This window comes from Leptodactylus fuscus, unplaced genomic scaffold (assembly GCF_031893055.1).
Source record: "Leptodactylus fuscus isolate aLepFus1 unplaced genomic scaffold, aLepFus1.hap2 HAP2_SCAFFOLD_595, whole genome shotgun sequence".
Lineage (NCBI taxonomy): Eukaryota > Metazoa > Chordata > Amphibia > Anura > Leptodactylidae > Leptodactylus > Leptodactylus fuscus.
In genome coordinates this window covers 1-17,289 of record NW_027440627.1, presented here as the reverse complement: position 1 = coordinate 17,289, position 17,289 = coordinate 1, and the positions used below count along the sequence as shown (strand labels likewise).

The 17,289-nt window shown below is 47.8% G+C and overlaps 1 long non-coding RNA gene across 1 annotated transcript; it reads right to left on the bottom strand.

Moving 5' to 3' along the window:
• Nucleotides 1–961: 961 nt before the first annotated feature.
• On the bottom strand, nt 962–4,918 carry LOC142188657 (uncharacterized). The gene is made up of 3 exons (XR_012713045.1): nt 4,824–4,918; nt 3,048–3,105; nt 962–1,108 (listed from the first exon to the last, which is right to left on the bottom strand). It is a non-coding gene; the product is annotated as an uncharacterized LOC142188657 (long non-coding RNA).
• Nucleotides 4,919–17,289: the final 12,371 nt, after the last annotated feature.

The following is a 17,289-nucleotide window of genomic DNA, read 5'->3' as shown; positions in this document are numbered from 1 at the left end:
GTACAGCTTCTACCTTGCATAAGGCTACTGTGACCGGTCACACTTGTGTGGAGCCTTTACATAACTGACAAGGTTTTTTGCAGGACCTACAAAAAAAAAAATCCTGGCACAGAGGCCAAGTTCAGTTTTTTGGTCAGGATTTTGAGGCCATAGCCAGATACAGTCTCAAAATCCTGACCAAAAAGATGGCTCTCATTGAAGTCAATGAGATCCACTCCGGTCTTTTTTCCAGGAGCAGTTTCTTCTGGAAGAGAGGAGAGCTGCTCATTCAGGCTGTTTTGCCTCAGTGCGCAGCTGGATGCCGGGGTAGTGCACCAGCTTTCAGTCGCAGTTACCTGGCTTTAGGTCCTGAACCTGAGGCAGCCTCCGGCTCAGGTTTCGGACCAAAAAACGCCATCTGAACTTACCCTTAGTATTGCTGGCAGTTTGTGGACCTGCAGCAAAGAAGAAATTCCACCTTTGTTTGTAAACCACACAGTAGAATAAAGATATCATGTGAAGACAACCATTACAATGGGAAATTTCACTTTATTATTCTGGAGACATTTCAGAAACAAATATACAATACAATAAGAATTGTGACTTTTTGGAGTCTAGACCATAATTGCAAGAACTTTCTAAGATCTGTCAGAATTGCTAGCTGGTTAAGAAAAACATTTTTTGTACTGCATTAGCCAGTGGATATGAAATCAATAAAAAACAAAAACGAGTCTTTAATAAAGGATCCACTACCAATGACAGATTAAGAGTTTTCGAAATATACCTGAGGAAGAAGCAGAGAGCATCAAAAGCTTGTAATCTGTCATTAGTAAGGGGGCGTTCACACAATCGTCGGTGTCCGCTGCTAATGTCCGCACAAGATTTTGAATGGACATTAGCAGCGGACACAGATTGTAGTGTGAACGCCCCCTTAGACATTAAAATAAATGTATCCACTTCTGAAGATTCAAGTTTTTTTTTTTATATATATAGCTAGTTATGTTCATAGGAAACTTTACAGCAAAAAGACAAATTGAAACATTTCATAGAACTAATAGTTGATACTCGAGATGAAGGTCCAGCCAGGTGTCCATGTCACATGTTCTCCACTCCTGAAGCAAGCACAAGTCTAGAAGAGAAAGTAAGTTCATGTCATTTTACAGAAAAATTGGAAACCGGATATGACAAAATAAATTTGGAATGCTATAAGATACGACAACCGACCGACAAAAACGCTCCACTACATACTTTTGGAATGAACATTTTACCGCCATTGCAAACAAAGAAAAACTCTTAGCACACCGTCATCCGTCCACACAACACTGACAACCTGCTGCAAAACCAAGACTGCAGGATGCAGCAAACAAAGCCTGAGCAGCCACCTTTAGACCAGAGGGTTTTCTGGCGACTGGTGTCAGATGCTGGTCAATGCAGCTACACTCCCGCCACGATGCTGTATAAGCTAAGCAGCGCAGCTACTAAAGTGAAGTCCTCAATTGGAAATCTGATATGGATAAGGCCTAAAATACCAACTCTTGAAGCTCCCTGTAAAAGAAAGCAGGGATTCCTGTAACTTGCAGGCCCAAATAGCACATGATCTCCAGCCCCTGCTAAGCCCCATACCACTCGCGGTGATGTTACCAAAATATAGACAAGCATAGGAATACGCTCCGGCCGAAAGCGTGGCCACCATGCGCTATAGTACAAGCAACACCACCACTTGTAGCACAGTGCCCAACAAGCACCAAAAACCCATGTGCTGCCTGTGCCTACATATCACAGAAGTCACCGCCACCTTCCACAGGGAGCTCCCTGAGTTGAGACTCCAGGCCTCATCCAGCCAGACGCCCGCTTAAGGGCTTCACTGAAGCAGCTACTCCACTCAGACCACACAGCACCGCAGAAAGAACACAGCTACACTGGCCAGCGTTTGATACCAGTTGCCAGAAAGCCCATCTGGACTTTAGGCGCCTACCCATGACTCGGTTCACCACAACCCTTAGCGTTAACCCCACAGCAAACTGCCAGTACTGTATGAAAAGAGTTTTGAGTACCAAGAGAGGTTTTGCCTTCATCCCATTAAATAGACCCCATGCTAAAAGTTGATACTACAAGTAGACGTACTAAATATAGCAGTCTACCCACATCCTCCACCACCCTCTCCATCACCACATGAAGGCTCAGATTCATAAGGAGGGGTTTATGAACCCTTACCTCAGACGCAACAATGGTAAAGGCAGTTTTGGGAACTACAGACTATAAGGATAATGTGCCACTGAGCTTTGAAGAGACTCACAAATGCAAACCACATATGGACAACCATCAATAACCTGCCCCATCTTACAAGAACACTGACACACTGCAACATCGCACAACCTAAACATAGCATGCACCGACAGGACCCCTCAGAGATCTGGCACAGAACAGGAATGCCAACTCCTGAGAACGAAAGCAGCCATTTCCGTAATGAGCAGGAGCAAACAGCACATGATCTCCGGCACATGTGCTGCCCGTTCCTACAGGTCACAGAAGTCACCACCATCGTCTTCAGGGAGCTCCTGAGTTGGACTCCAACTGTTACCCACAATCTCCACTTGGTGGGGTTTAGTTCAGCACCTACACTGCTCAGATCATACAGCATCACAGTGCGGGAATCACAAATCCCACGCAGCTTGTGACATGTCCCCTCAGTGCTAGCCGGATGCAGGATTTGACAAGTCATGACAGCCATCCACACCTAGTCTACATCTACTTGCCCCTTCATGACTCTACAACGCATTATCTTTCTAACAACTAACCACACAGTAGGATACAAGCTTTATAAACCTAGATTAGAGGTCAGTTCTCAAGGACACAGGCAAACCCTAAAGAGCACATAGTAATCTACCGCTAGTGCCCTCCACCACCCCTGCCATCACCACACGAAGGCTTGAATTCATAATGAGGGACTTATGATCCATAGACCTCCGACATAACAATGAAGAGGATAGCTTTAGGCACCAGTTTTATATTGATCCTTGCTCACAGCAGCTGCAAAATACCCAAAAAAAAGGCCAAATGGAACTTACCTACAATCTTGCAGATGGCAAGGTGATGTTCTTCTAGTAGTAGATCCAGCTTTCACAGCTACAAAAGAGGAAAACACGACACTTAAAAAACGTTTTAGTGTCGATTCAGAAACTGCAGGAGAGTGATGTCGAATTTAAGAAATCCAACAATATTCAGACAAAGGGTAGAACTTATGCATCATAGAGTTATATAGTGAGCAGAACATTCAATACAGTAACACTTACCGTACTTACCCTGATCTTCTCAGCAGAACAAACATAAATCACATTATCACAATAGCATTGTACGGTGAACAGACATACTAAACTATGGTGCTAAAGTAAGAAGGGGATGGAGGGGTGGGAAGTGTGTGTGTGGGGGGGGGGGGCGGAGTCATTCTGATCAAAGTATTAAAGTGATAACCCCTCCATTATCACAATGATACAGTGACAATAATGACCAAGATTTTTTAGTGACCAGTTACCCAAGAGTTGCCAGAGACAGTAATAAGGGTAGTGTGTCTAATATTATATACACAGAGGAAGGTGGAGGAAGACAAGGCCAGCAAATACAACCTATAACCCCGACAGAGTTGATCCAGAGGAAGGTGAAAACTGGCAGTCAGTACAAGACCCAGGATCAACTATTCTAACAAGTGTAAAACCCTCATACAGTAGGGAATATTGAAATATAATATCCACAGTGTGTCATTTTATAACATTCATATACACATTAGATAAGGTTGCATAAAGAGAAACATACATAAAGTACAGCCCTACAGAGTTGATCCAGAGGAAGGCAAAAAACCCCATGAGGCCGATGCCAATAACCCCATGTTATGGGAAAAAATTCCTTCCCGACTCCAGTACGGCAGTCAGTATAAGACCCTGGAAAAAACTCGTCTAGATTTACCATTAGGACTGGGGACAGCCAAAAAAAAGTAGTAATACATGCATTCTCTATAGTAGGTTGAGCTAGGGCTGGGCCAACAGTCTCCATACAGTAGTATGGTGAGCTGCCATTTCCCTACAGCTTATATTAGTCTAGGCATACTAATGCCATTAGGATTAGACTCATTTCTATCATGGTATTAGAGGGAAAAACCTACTACAACTCAGGGGGCCTAGGGCAGAGACTAGCCAAAGCAGAAAGTTACTCTGATGGCATGGTGAAGCAAGAAATGCAGAGCATCAATTGCAAAGTTTTTTTTCTTTTCTTAATTTAATTACTAGCCTTCACACGGTGTTACATCAATATCCCCTCCAATATCAATGCAACGGGTCATGCTCCGGCACCCTATCTAGCTAGGAGTAGGGATGGGCCTATGGCCTCACCATGCAGTTGTATGGTGAGCTGCCAGGTTGTTTTATTAGTCTAGGCATACTAATGCCACTAGGCGGCGGCGTTCTCATCAGAGCATTAAAGCAATAACTCGCCCAACTATCACAGTAACACAATGACAAAAGCAGCCAAAACCGCCAGACTAGGGCTACACCTATTAATGCCATTAGGAATAAGGGAGGCCAGTTCCATCAAATGCATTAATGCAATAACCGGCCGAAATATCACAGAAATACAATGACAGACGGCTAAACCCGTCAGGATCTGCTCTCAAGTAGAACTGGCAGGCATAGCTCTCTATAAGACCCGCCAAGGCATAGATCTGTTAAGAACCACCGGGCGCTGTCTCTATAAGAACTGCCAAGCACAGCTCGCTCTATAAGAACGGTCACCTTCAGAGCTCCCACAGAGTTCCACAGGCAAAGCTAAGAGCAAATAAAATGGGGAAACCCTACCGTGTCAAACCAGCCAGTCTCCACGTCTCTGCAGCACACCAGTCCACGCCGTCCTCCTTCTGCACAACTAGTCTCCGTGTACTACAACAGCTGTATTTAAGGCATCACATGCTTGCCACGCCCCCTCACGTGTTTCTGAGGGGGCGTGGCCAACTAATTGGGAAGGTTTCTACACAGCTGTTGTAGCACGTGCCAAACAAGTGAAAGTGGGTGTGGCTGGAATAAATTCACATAGCAGGCAAACAGCAGACTGTCTAAAGCAATATGTTTCTAAAGTTTTCTAAAGTTTATATGACTGTGCTGACAGTACCAGTATTAAAGATGGTAGACGCGAAAACCTAGTGGGCTAAAGGACTTCCGGTGACGCCGAGGTCATGTGATCAGACTGGCGTGGGCGGAGCTATTCAGGACAGTGCCGAGTTACACAGGAAAAGGAAGTTGCAGTGAATGGAGACTGGAAGGAGGTAAGAGACAGCATGTGTAAGCAAGAGGGGTGGAAAGGGCTGGGGGAGGGGGTCAGGCTGTGTGTGAGCATGATAGAGGAGTTTGGCTGGGTAAAGGCTAAATACTAGACTCCGTAAGGACCGTCTGCCGTTACAAGGTCACATGACCGGATAGGCGTGTCTTTACTTGTAAGCAGGACCTTCCACAGTATCCTGTGTAGTGGAGCAACATGGAGAGCTGCGAGGTGCACGATTTAGTGAAGGGGGGGAAGATACAGTAGGTGGACTGCAGGGAGTAGTGTAGAGGGGGAGAGATGTGCAGGGTCGGACTGGCCCGCCGGGAGACCGGGGAATCCCCCGTAGGCCCCAGCCTGGACTATTAAGACCCTCATTATGGGTTCCTACCGGACCTCCACTGCCTTTTGTTTTTAGTAGACAGTGGAGGTTCGGTAAGGCGTCTGCCCAGGGCGGGTGTCAGCACCCGGGCAAGTCACTGTGAAGTATGAAGGGAGAGAGACTCCGTGCTGAAGAGACAGCATGTGTGAGTAATAGGGGAGACATGGGGGGGCAGACTGTGTGAGCAAGAGCGGAGACATGGGGGCCAGGCTGTGTGAGCAAGAGGGGAGACATGGAGGTGTAGGCTGTGTGAGCAAGAGGGGAGACATGGAGGTGCAGGCTGTGTGAGCAAGAAGGGGGGAATGGGGGGTTCAGGCTGTGTGAGCAAGAGGGGAGACATGGAGGTGCAGGCTGTGTGAGCAAGAGGGGAGACATGGAGGTGCAGGCTGTGTGAGCAAGAGGGGAGACATGGAGGTGTAGGCTGTGTGAGCAAGAGGGGAGACATGGAGGTGCAGGCTGTGTGAGCAAGAAGGGGGGAATGGGGGGTTCAGGCTGTGTGAGCAAGAGGGGAGACATGGAGGTGCAGGCTGTGTGAGCAAGAGGGGAGACATGGAGGTGCAGGCTGTGTGAGCAAGAGGGGAGACATGGAGGTGCAGGCTGTGTGAGCAAGAGGGGAGACATGGAGGTGCAGGCTGTGTGAGCAAGAAGGGGGGAATGGGGGGTTCAGGCTGTGTGAGCAAGAGGGGAGACATGGAGGTGCAGGCTGTGTGAGCAAGAAGGGGGGAATGGGGGGTTCAGGCTGTGTGAGCAAGAGGGGAGACATGGAGGTGCAGGCTGTGTGAGCAAGAGGGGAGACATGGAGGTGCAGGCTGTGTGAGCAAGAAGGGGGGAATGGGGGGTTCAGGCTGTGTGAGCAAGAGGGGAGACATGGAGGTGTAGGCTGTGTGAGCAAGAGGGGATACATGGAGGTGTAGGCTGTGTGAGCAAGAGGGGAGACATGGAGGTGCAGGCTGTGTGAGCAAGAGGGGAGACATGGAGGTGCAGGCTGTGTGAGCAAGAAGGGGGGAATGGGGGGTTCAGGCTGTGTGAGCAAGAGGGGAGACATGGAGGTGCAGGCTGTGTGAGCAAGAGGGGAGACATGGAGGTGCAGGCTGTGTGAGCAAGAGGGGAGACATGGAGGTGCAGGCTGTGTGAGCAAGAAGGGGGGAATGGGGGGTTCAGGCTCTGGGGGGATGGGCACTGTGAGCATGGTTGCGTCTAGATTGGAGTTGCTCCTGGTAGGTCCTCCCTCCAGCAACTCCAATCTAGTCACCTCACTAGTGAACGGTCTAGATTGGAGTTGCTGGAGGGAGGACCTGCTAGAATCAACTCCAATGTAGACTGTTCAGTACTGAGGTGACTAGAATGGAGTTGCTTCGAGGAGCTACCGCCAGAAACTCCAATCTAGTCACTTCGCTACAGGAGCAGCTAGAGTGGAGTGTCTATAGGGAGGATCCGTAACTGGCCAAGAGAGACATTGTATATGTATATAATATCAATAAAAATATAGGAAAAACACATTCCTGGACATGTATACATTTGGCACTGATATAATTACATAAAATATACCTATATAAATATATATTTGCCATATGCTGTGTACAGGGCGGTGACGCCGCAGCCTTACGTGTTTATTATAACTTGCGCCACTTATTGTAAGTGATAATGGAAATATATGGCAATTTAATAACTGATATAGAGCTAAATTCTGACGTATCGCTGTGCGCCTGATTTATCAGTATATAGTTACTGCAGGTAGGCTCATGATGGTCTCGGCATATTCTGTAGTTACAATAGGTAAGTCCTCCTTGCAGCAACTCCATTCTAGCTGTCTCACTACGGAACTGACTAGAATGGAGTTGCTGCAGGTAGGTTCGTGGTCTGGGTATATTCTGTAGTTGCTATAGGTAGGTCCTCCTTGCAGCAACTCCATTCTAGCTGTCTCACTACGGAACTGACTAGAATGGAGTTGCTGCAGGTAGGTTCATGGTCTGGGTATATTCTGTAGTTGCTATAGGTAGGTCCTCCTTGCAGCAACTCCATTCTAGCTGTCTCAATACAGAACTGACTAGAATGGAGTTGCTGCAGGTAGGTTCATGGTATCGGTATATTCTCCATAGGTTATTCAGTATAGGACCTATATCTTATAAGCTCTGCTTACAGTAATATTAATAAAACACACATTTTAAAAATTTATATTTTATTGAAATAAAACCATCCGCACAATCCTCATTATCCATATTTAAAAAAAACCCAAAACTAAACAAAAAACCACCTCCACTAGTTACCAACGTAGTCCATCAACCCCCTCCCTTCTACCAACTTACCTGTCCTGGTCTAGTATTATCTGCTTTCATGGAATAAACCAGCCGTTGTCGTCTCATGTGGTGGGGTTACTAGAGTAAAGACAGGATCACATGTGCGCCAGGTTCTATGTTGTTTAAAGAGGACCTTTCACTTCCTGGGGCACATGCGGTGTAATACACCACTAGAAAACCAACAGTGTGCTGAATTCAGCGCACTATCGGCTTTCCCTTTCTGTGCCGGTACCGTAGTTCTTCACTGTCAGAAGGGCGTTTCTAACAGACAGTCAGGAACGCCTTTCTTCACAGTAGCATCTATTGCGCTGTATTGTGAGACTGAGGGGCATTGCTTATTTCCAATGATTACTTCTATGGACGAGTACTATCAGGAGGGGAGGAAGCGTTCCTCACCACTCTCACAGTACGACTTTCGGCTTTCTAGCGGTGTATTACACTGCATGTGCCCCAGGAGGTGAAAGGTCCTCTTTAAATCTGTCATGTGACCTGAATGATGAAAAGCCAGATCGCTAAAACATCGGTTACTCATGGACACCAGTGGACTCCATTGACTTAATGGGGTCAGCCGTTTCTATAGTGAAACGGGCAGAGAGAACAATCCTCCGTGCAGGACTTTTCTCTCTGTCGATTTCTGCGGCCGATGTGAATCTAACCACAAATTTAGTCCAGTGACCTTCTTTTTTAATTAATGGAGAACCAGAATGTGAGGCCGCCTCCTACTGAAAGGATAGTACCTCAGGATAGGCCATCAGTATTAGATGTGTGGGGGCCCCTGCAGATCTCTGGTGTTGTACAAACTGTAGTGGTGAGTGTAGGTACTGCAGCGATGCGCCATTACAATCTCTGTACCGGAGATATGCAGGGGTTTTACGTGTTGGGGTTCCCCTGCAGGTCTAATATTGATGGCCTACCCTGAGAAAGTGGATAACTCCATGAGGCTGGCTCCCCACACCACTTAAACACCGTGGAAGAAACGTGGCAGAAAAAAAAAACCCAATCCCATCCCCATTTTACGGTAAAATAGATGCAGCGGATACGCTGCACTGTCATGGTTTTGGAAATTGGAGCATGCCAGTTATACCCCAGGACACACCGGCGGCGGCTTCCCTATTGGTATAGTTAAAGCAGAAAGTCCACAGAGGAAACCTGTACAAAGCGCTACAGGAAGAACCCTGATGTGTTGCTGTTTTTCCAACAGTGTTTTTTTTTTTGCTACAGGTGCTACGTGGGGCCTTAACCACAGTCATGTCAAGCTTGTGATGAACCCCTTCTTGGGTAATCAGCAATTTAATCACTTAGATGGAATCACTGACTGCAGGAGGTTGGGGGAGTCAGTGGTGAATACAGCTCACCAGGCACACTTGGTGGTCTTCGGGGGGCACGTTGTATTAATGAATATATGGGGGGGAGAACACAGGCAGCCTGCTATACAAATAAAGCAGGGGTCGGCAACCTTCAGCACACCAGCTGTTGTAAAACTACAACTCCCAGCATGTATACTTGCTCTGCTGTTCTTGGAACTCCCATGGAAGTGAATGGAGCATGTTGGGAGTTGTAGTTTCACAGCAGCTGGAGAGCCGAAGGTTGCTGACCCCTGAAATAAAGTATAGCTGCCCTAATCTTCCTTAGGGTTGCACCTGCTGTACAGGGAGAGTAAAGTGACCATGACATTTGTTAGAATTGCTAACTCATGCACTAGAAAGAGTTAATTGCAGTCATAACCTGACCACGACTAACCCCAAGTGCAAGAGTCACAGTCAAGGGTTTACACTCAGTTATGACACACAGAAAAGTAATGTCTTAAGATTTGCCCCCATCTAGTGAAGGGACTCTTTCTGCTCTAAAGGAGTCCCTGCATTGTGAGTAACCTCTTTATACAGCAATGACCATCAGTTTGGTGCTAGTGATCACTGCAGGGTTGGAGAGTGAGCAGTGCAGAATATTTATACCTACAGCTCACACAGGAGGCAGCCCCCAGGTCCTGGATCTCCCCTATCATACAGATGGCAGCCCCCCTTGCCCCTCTCAGGCTACAGATGGCAGTCCCCCTCAGTATACAGCAGGAGCACCCTAACACATAGGTGGCAACATCCAAGGTGCCGGACCCCTCCAACACACAGGCAGCATCCCCAAACACACACAGGTGGTAACATCTCAGGGCCCAAGAACAACCCCCACCCACATACAAACAGCACTGCAGGAATCCCCCATTTACATGAAGGCAGCACCCAAATGACCTAAACACAACAAAGCAGTACCCTGGAACCTCCGCCACATGCCCACAGGTGGAAGTACCCAAGGGGCCATCACCAAAACCACCTCACACACACACAGGTAGCATCCCAGGGGCCTCCAAACAAGGACACAGGTCGCAGCACCCTGGGACAGAACTCCCTCTCACATACAAGCAGTACCCCAGGACCCCAACACACAAATTCAATACCCCTGGGAACCCACACAAACGCATGCAGCAGGCCCCCCTGGGGACCCTCCCCACCATTACATGCAAGCAGCACCCCAGGGATGTTTGCTCATCCATTAGATGTCAGCAGCACCCCAAGGACATCGCCCCCCTGTAGATGCCCAAGCACACCAAGGATGCATGCCAACATAATTAGATGTCGATGGCACCCCAGGGTCTCTGCCCCTTTTAGTTGCCAGAAGTACGCCAGGGACACCTTGCCCCTATCCATGCCAACAGCATACACCATAGATGCTAATAGCACCCCAAGGACCTCCCCCTTTATGTCAGAAGCACCTCGAGGACCTCTACCTTTCTTCAGATGCCAGCATCCCAAAGACCCCTGCCCACTTAGATGCTAGCAGCATCCAAGGGACTCATGCACTCCTTCAGATGCCAACTGCACCCCCCCCCCTTCGAAGCACACCAAAGATCCCTGTCCTTCTCTTTTAGTTGCCAGCAGCACCCCATAGGCCCCTGCCCCTTCTTAGATGCCAGTAGTACCCCAAAGACCCCCTCCCCCCCCCCCCAGATGCCAGCAGTATCCCAAAGACCCAGTGCCCCCCATTAGATACCAGCAGTACTTCAAAGACCCACTGCCAGGGGTGTAACGATCGTGACCTGGCCCGGTGAGACACGGGGCCAGTAGCCAGCTAGAGATAGTCGGGGTCCAGTACCACTATGTGACAGCAGCAGGGGAAAGCCTGGTTCCCCGACCACTATATATATTGTAAATGAAAAGGGGCACCGGCATATTGCCAGGCCCTTTTTCAATAGACACTGGCCCAGGAGAGGTGACTTAAAATAAATAGATATACTCACCTCTCTGCGTCCTCTCCGGCGTCTTCCATCATGTGATTGAGGCCTGAGATTAGGCCCCAGCAGTCAGATGGAGCGCAGCGGCGTAATGATGTCAGTGACCCCTCATGTGACTGCTGAGGACCAATCACAGGACTCAACAGAGACGTCAGGAAGATGCTGAAGACAGCCGGAGCCAGGATACCCAGGAAAGGCGAGGCGAGTATTAGGGTTTGTTATTTTTATTCACCTACCCTGGGCCTCCGATTATTATACTCTGGGGTCTGAGGAGACCACAGTGTAGAATAATATCACTGGAGGGGGCTGTTGGGAGCATATAATACTGGGGGGGGGGGGAGGCATTGCTGGAGATATAATGTGTGTGTTGGGGGGGGGCACTGCTTGACATGTAATATTGTATATGGGGGGGGGGGGGCTGCTGGGTATGTAATACTGAATGGGGGACACTGCTGGGCATGTAATACTGTGCACGCCACTGCCTCCCCTCTTAGATGCAGCAGTACCCCCAAAGATCTCCTGTGCCCCCTTAAATGCCAGAAACACCTAAAGGACCCCGTCTCCCTCTATGCCAACGACTCCTATACCACCCTAAACATCAATCCAATCCACCAGACCCTCCGGGATACAGTCCCATAAAAAACTCGCTCCCCTCAGCCTAATCCAACGTGCAGTCCCAAGTAACTACATCACTCTCTCTCCTCAGCCTCATCCAATGTGCAGTCCCATGTAATTATATCACTCTCTCTCTTCAGCCTCATCCAATGTGCAGTCCAATGTAACTACATCAATCTCTTCCCTCAGCCTCATGGAACATGCTGTCCCATGTAACTACATCACTCTCTCTCCTCAGCCTCCTCCAACATGCAGTCCCATGTAACTACATCACTCTCTCTCCTCAGCCTCATCCAACATGCAGTCCCATGTAACTACATCACTCTCTCTCCTCAGCCTCATCTAATGTGCAGTCCCATGTAACTACATCACTCTCTCTCCTCAGCCTCATCCAACATGCAGTCCCATGTAACTACATCACTCTCTCTCCTCAGCCTCATCCAACATGCAGTCCCATGTAACTACATCACTCTCTCTCCTCAGCCTCATCTAATGTGCAGTCCCATGTAACTACATCACTCTCTCCCCTCAGCCTCATCCAACATGTCGTCTCATGTAAAACAAACCTGTCTCTTCTCTTCCATCCTCCATTACCACAAGACAATCCTCTCTGCTTTCTGTTCTCCAGCTTCATGAGCTCGGCTCCGGCTTCCTCTATACAACACAGAGCAGTGATGGCCGAAACTCTGCCCTCCTCTGAGAGGCCACGCCCCTTCCTGTGACATCATACCTACCAGGAGCAACTCCACTCTAGTCACGACCCTGTGAGCATATAATACTGTGGGGGGTGTCACTGGTGAGCACATAATTCTGTTTTGGGGGCCACTGTGGTGCACATAATAATGTTTGGGGGTCACTATGGAGTACCTAATTCTGTTTAGGGGCCTCTGTGGTGCACATAATACTGTTTGGGGGCCTCTGTGGTGCACATCATACTGTATGGGGGTCACTATGGAGCACGTAATACTGTTTGGGGGCCACTGTGGTGCACATCATACTGTTTGGGGGCCCCTGTGGAGCACGTTATGCTGTCCCAGTATTGCTTACATGTGGGGCGTTGCGCTGCTTTCTCACCGTATTCTTGATAGCTGCAGTTGTGGGTACTAAAGCTGTATCTCTTTCAGGTATCTGAGATATTGCTTTAGCGCCCATAACCGCCACTATCAAGAATTCACTCTAGTTATGGGGATAGGGGACCACGGACAAAAGTTTGTACCCAGGCCCACAAAACATTAGTTACACCAATGGCGCTGCTCTGGGTCCAGGCACCGCCATTAATATACCTTATTTTTAACTAGATCGACTGTGCTGATACACAGACGTCCTGCACTTGGATGTAAAGTGGCCACCTCCGTTCATCAGGATCGCAGGTAGGTGAGTATTATTTTTTTTTTTTTTTTTTAAAGCTTAGTTTTGGGTATTTTAATAGTACAAGGGGTTGTTTGGAGTGGGAAATTATAATTATAAGGAGGGGGCATTATGAACATAAGGGGGGTCATTTTTATAGGGGTTATTAGGGGACATTACGAATACAAGGGGAGGCTATATTAGGAGGCATTATGAACATAAGGGGGTAGTCATTGATATTAGGGGTGCAGTATTTATGTCAGGGGGAATTAGGGGCATACTATGAGGGGGCAATTAATTTAATGAAAGTGGCACTTGGGCTTTATTAAGACTAAGGCCTCACGTTGCAAACTGCAACAAAATAGCGCTGCAGAAAAAACCGCAGCAGCAACGCATTGTGTTTTTTTTCCCGCAGCGCTTTTCATTTTCTGCTTCCATTACACCTATAGGGAAACCATCAGTGTTTTCGTAGGTATAAGTGATATTCCAGCGATTTCCAAAACCCCAACGGTTTTGGAAATCGCAGCATGTTCACTGCCCATAATTTTCCACAACGTGTGGATGGGATTTGCTAGAATCCCATTCACATTGCAGGAACTGTCGGCTTTTCCCGTGGTGTTTTCGCCATATGAAGCCTCATCCACACTTTGCGGTAAAATAAGATACATGCTGTAATTTCCAAAGCAGTCTTGGTTTTAGAGTTAGACATTGCAGCATGCCTATGGAAATTCTGGCGGTTTCAATATAATTGAAGCAGAAAATAGAGAGGAAAGCTCTGCAAACTTTCTGTGCAAAGGGCTGCGGCAAGAAACGTGATGCGTCATGGACGCGGTTTTTCCCGCAGCGCTTTTTTGCTGCAGGACACCACGTGGGGCCTTGTACTGGAAAACTCCTTAAGCCTATTTATATTGATGATCTATCCTCAGAATAAATCATCAATAAGAGATAAGTGACCCCCTGATCAGTTGTATGAAGGGGCCATGGTGCCTGTTTATATCACACGCTGTCTGTTTATAGTGACCGTGTGGTGCAATTACAGCCTTGTCACATAGACGCTTATAGGACGAGGCTGTAGTTACATGACATGGCCACTGTGAGATGTACGATACTGTGTAAACAGAGAAGGGGTCACGGCGCTTGCACAGATGTCACGATTCACTCAAACAGCTGATTCATCCCTCATTATTACACCTCAGCCACGGAGGTGTAAAAAAAAAACAAAAAAACACACACTCGCCTGTCCCCAGTACCCTGTTGTCCTCCGCCTCTGTCTGTTCGGTCTGATGGCAACACCTCATTTCTGGAAATTCTGTACCCAATTCCTCTTAGCGGTCACATGATGTGCAGGACTCCAAGCAAGAAGGTGCCAGCACGAGACTGAATGGACACTGGCCGAGGACAACGGGTTGCTGAGGACAGGTGAGTATGCTCTTTTATTTTAAACCTCCAGCCCGGCACATGAGTTGCTCCAATTCCTGGACAATATCTTTAAAGGATTTATCCATGTTTCTAATATTTATGGCCTGTCCTCAGGATAAGCCATCAATATTACATCTGTGGGAATCTGACAGCCAGGACCTCTGCAGATGAGCTTTTTCATTACAGTGCGGCTACAGGTAATGGTGACAATTCTAGGAGCCACGCTGCTCTCTTGCCATACAGGATGTAGCAGTGGGTTTAGGTAGTGCAGTGGTACACATCGTATGGCAGGCGAGCAGCCGGCTCCTGATATTACCTTTAGCCATCCTGTCTCTGTACAACTCATCTACAGGGGTCCTGGCGGTGGGCCCCTAAAAACAATTCCACTGGTGGGCCCTAAACACCCCAGTCCGACCCTGTGCAGGGTGGATGTGGGGTACACAATTCACTGTGGCGGAGAGATGGGTGCATGGCAAACTGTGGGGTGCCTGGTGAATTGGGGGGGGGATTTTGAGCTGTGTTACTTTAATGGATGGCAAGCTATGGTTGATGCTTGGTGGATTTAGGGTAAGTTCACACAGGTTTTTTTTTTTTGCTCCGTTTTTTTCTGGGAGCCGTTTGTTCCAGCTCCTAGAAAAAAGAACGGACATGTTCATTCTTCAGACACCTCACGACATCCGCCTGAAGACACTCCCTCCTCCCAACTAGGCCCATTCATTTGGACCTAATCCGGAGCGGAGTGCGCAACTGGATGCTGGTGCAGTGCACTGGTATCCAGTCACAGCCACCTGTATTTTGGGACCGGAACCTGAGGCAGCCTCAGGTTCCGATCCAAAATACCCCGTGTGAACCCGGCCTAAGGATTGCATAAGAGGCACAAAGAAACTCCTCCATTGGCGGTGCAGAGGTGATTGACAATGTGCTTTAGGTTAAAGCCCCACATAGGGGGCCACAGCCAAAAAGCTCTGCAGGAAAAACCTCTGTGGAAACACATTGCGATTTTCCTACAAGGCCTTTCACGTAAAATGTGCAGTTTTCCTCTGCGGACTTTCTACTTTAGATATACATATAGTTTCCATGTGCTGCAATGTACAAAAAGTAATGGGGGGGATAGTGCAGTGCTTGTTAGTAATGTGGGGGTACACCGGAGGGACATGGGGGATAGTGGGATATACCTGGATGTAGTTATAGCTGCACTCGTTAGTATCGGGTCTCCAATACTGTGAAGACCCAGTGGCTATGATGGCCGCCATCTTTAAAGGTCCGGCATGTACTATTACAGATGTCGGGAAGGGATACAATTATTTAAAGGGATCCTATCATTTAAACACTTTTTTTTTTTTTTTTTTTTCCTAGCTGACACGTCGGAATAGCTGACACGTGCAGGCTATTCGTCTTTATCCGTCGTCTCCGGTCCGCCGTTCGGTAGAAAGACCGGTTTTTACTGGTATGCAAATGAGTTCTTCTGCAGCACTGGTGGGGTGGGGGGAAGCGCTCAGACAGCACTTGCGGCATCCCCGATGCTGCCAGAGAACTTTCTCCAGCGACGCCTCCATCTTCAACAGCAACCGCCTCTTCTGCGTCTTCTCTGGGGTCACACTCCGGCGCTTGCGCAGTCGGTTCTGCCTTCGGGATGCAGGCAAGAGCCGAGTGGACAGGCCGGCGGCCATTTTTTTGGAGGCCGTTACGCGTGCATGTGCAGTACGCTCCTGTTCTCCATACAACTACAGGAGCTTACTGTGCATGCGAGCGTAGCGGCCTCCAAAAAAATGGCCGCCAGCCTGTGCACTTGGCTTTTGTCTGCGTCCCAATGGCAGAGCAGACTGTGCAGGTGCCGGAGTGTGACCCCAGAGAAGACGCAGAAGAGGTGGTTGCTGTTGAAGATGGAGGCATTGCTGGAGAGACTTCTCTGGCAGCATTGGGGAAGCCCCCAGTGCTGTGAAAACTCATTTGCATACCGGTAAAAACCCGGTATTTCTACCGAACGGCGGGCCGGAGACGACTGATAAAGGTAGGAGACAAATAGCCTTTCTTAAGGCTATTCTGCCGTGTTAGTCATAAAACAATGCGTTTGAATGATAGCGGTCACTTTTTAAAGGGATTCTGAGTTTGTTCATGTTTTGCTATTATTTTGTTGTTTTGACTTTTTTTTATTTTTAACAAATTTTATTTTTTGGGCAAAAAAATTAAAAAAATAGATGTGTAAATAGTGTTTTCTGAATGTCATAACTTTAATAGTAAGAAATCCACCAATTCGCTATAACTTACCCCATCCCCACCTCTTGTGTCACCAAAGCGACTCTGACTCATCAAGGCACAACAGGATCTCTGCATACAGTAGTGGAAGACCTAGAACATGATGGAGTAAGGTTACGTTCACACTACTGTTATGCACGTCCGTTACTGTTACCTGTCATAGGATGAGAGCAACAGACATAGATGGAGTCTCCTCATCCTCCTGCGTCTGTTCCCATTGACTAGAATATTAAGAAAAAAAAACCCATTAAGGACGCCGTCTTCTGTCTCCTTTTTTCTGTCTCTTGTGTTTTTTCCGTAATTTTTGTTTATTTTTGTAAAGGAAGGAAAATGTCCGGTGCGCACAACTTATTCTTCAGTCACAAAACTAAACTTAAATGATGGGAGACTGAGGACAGATGGGAGACTGAGGA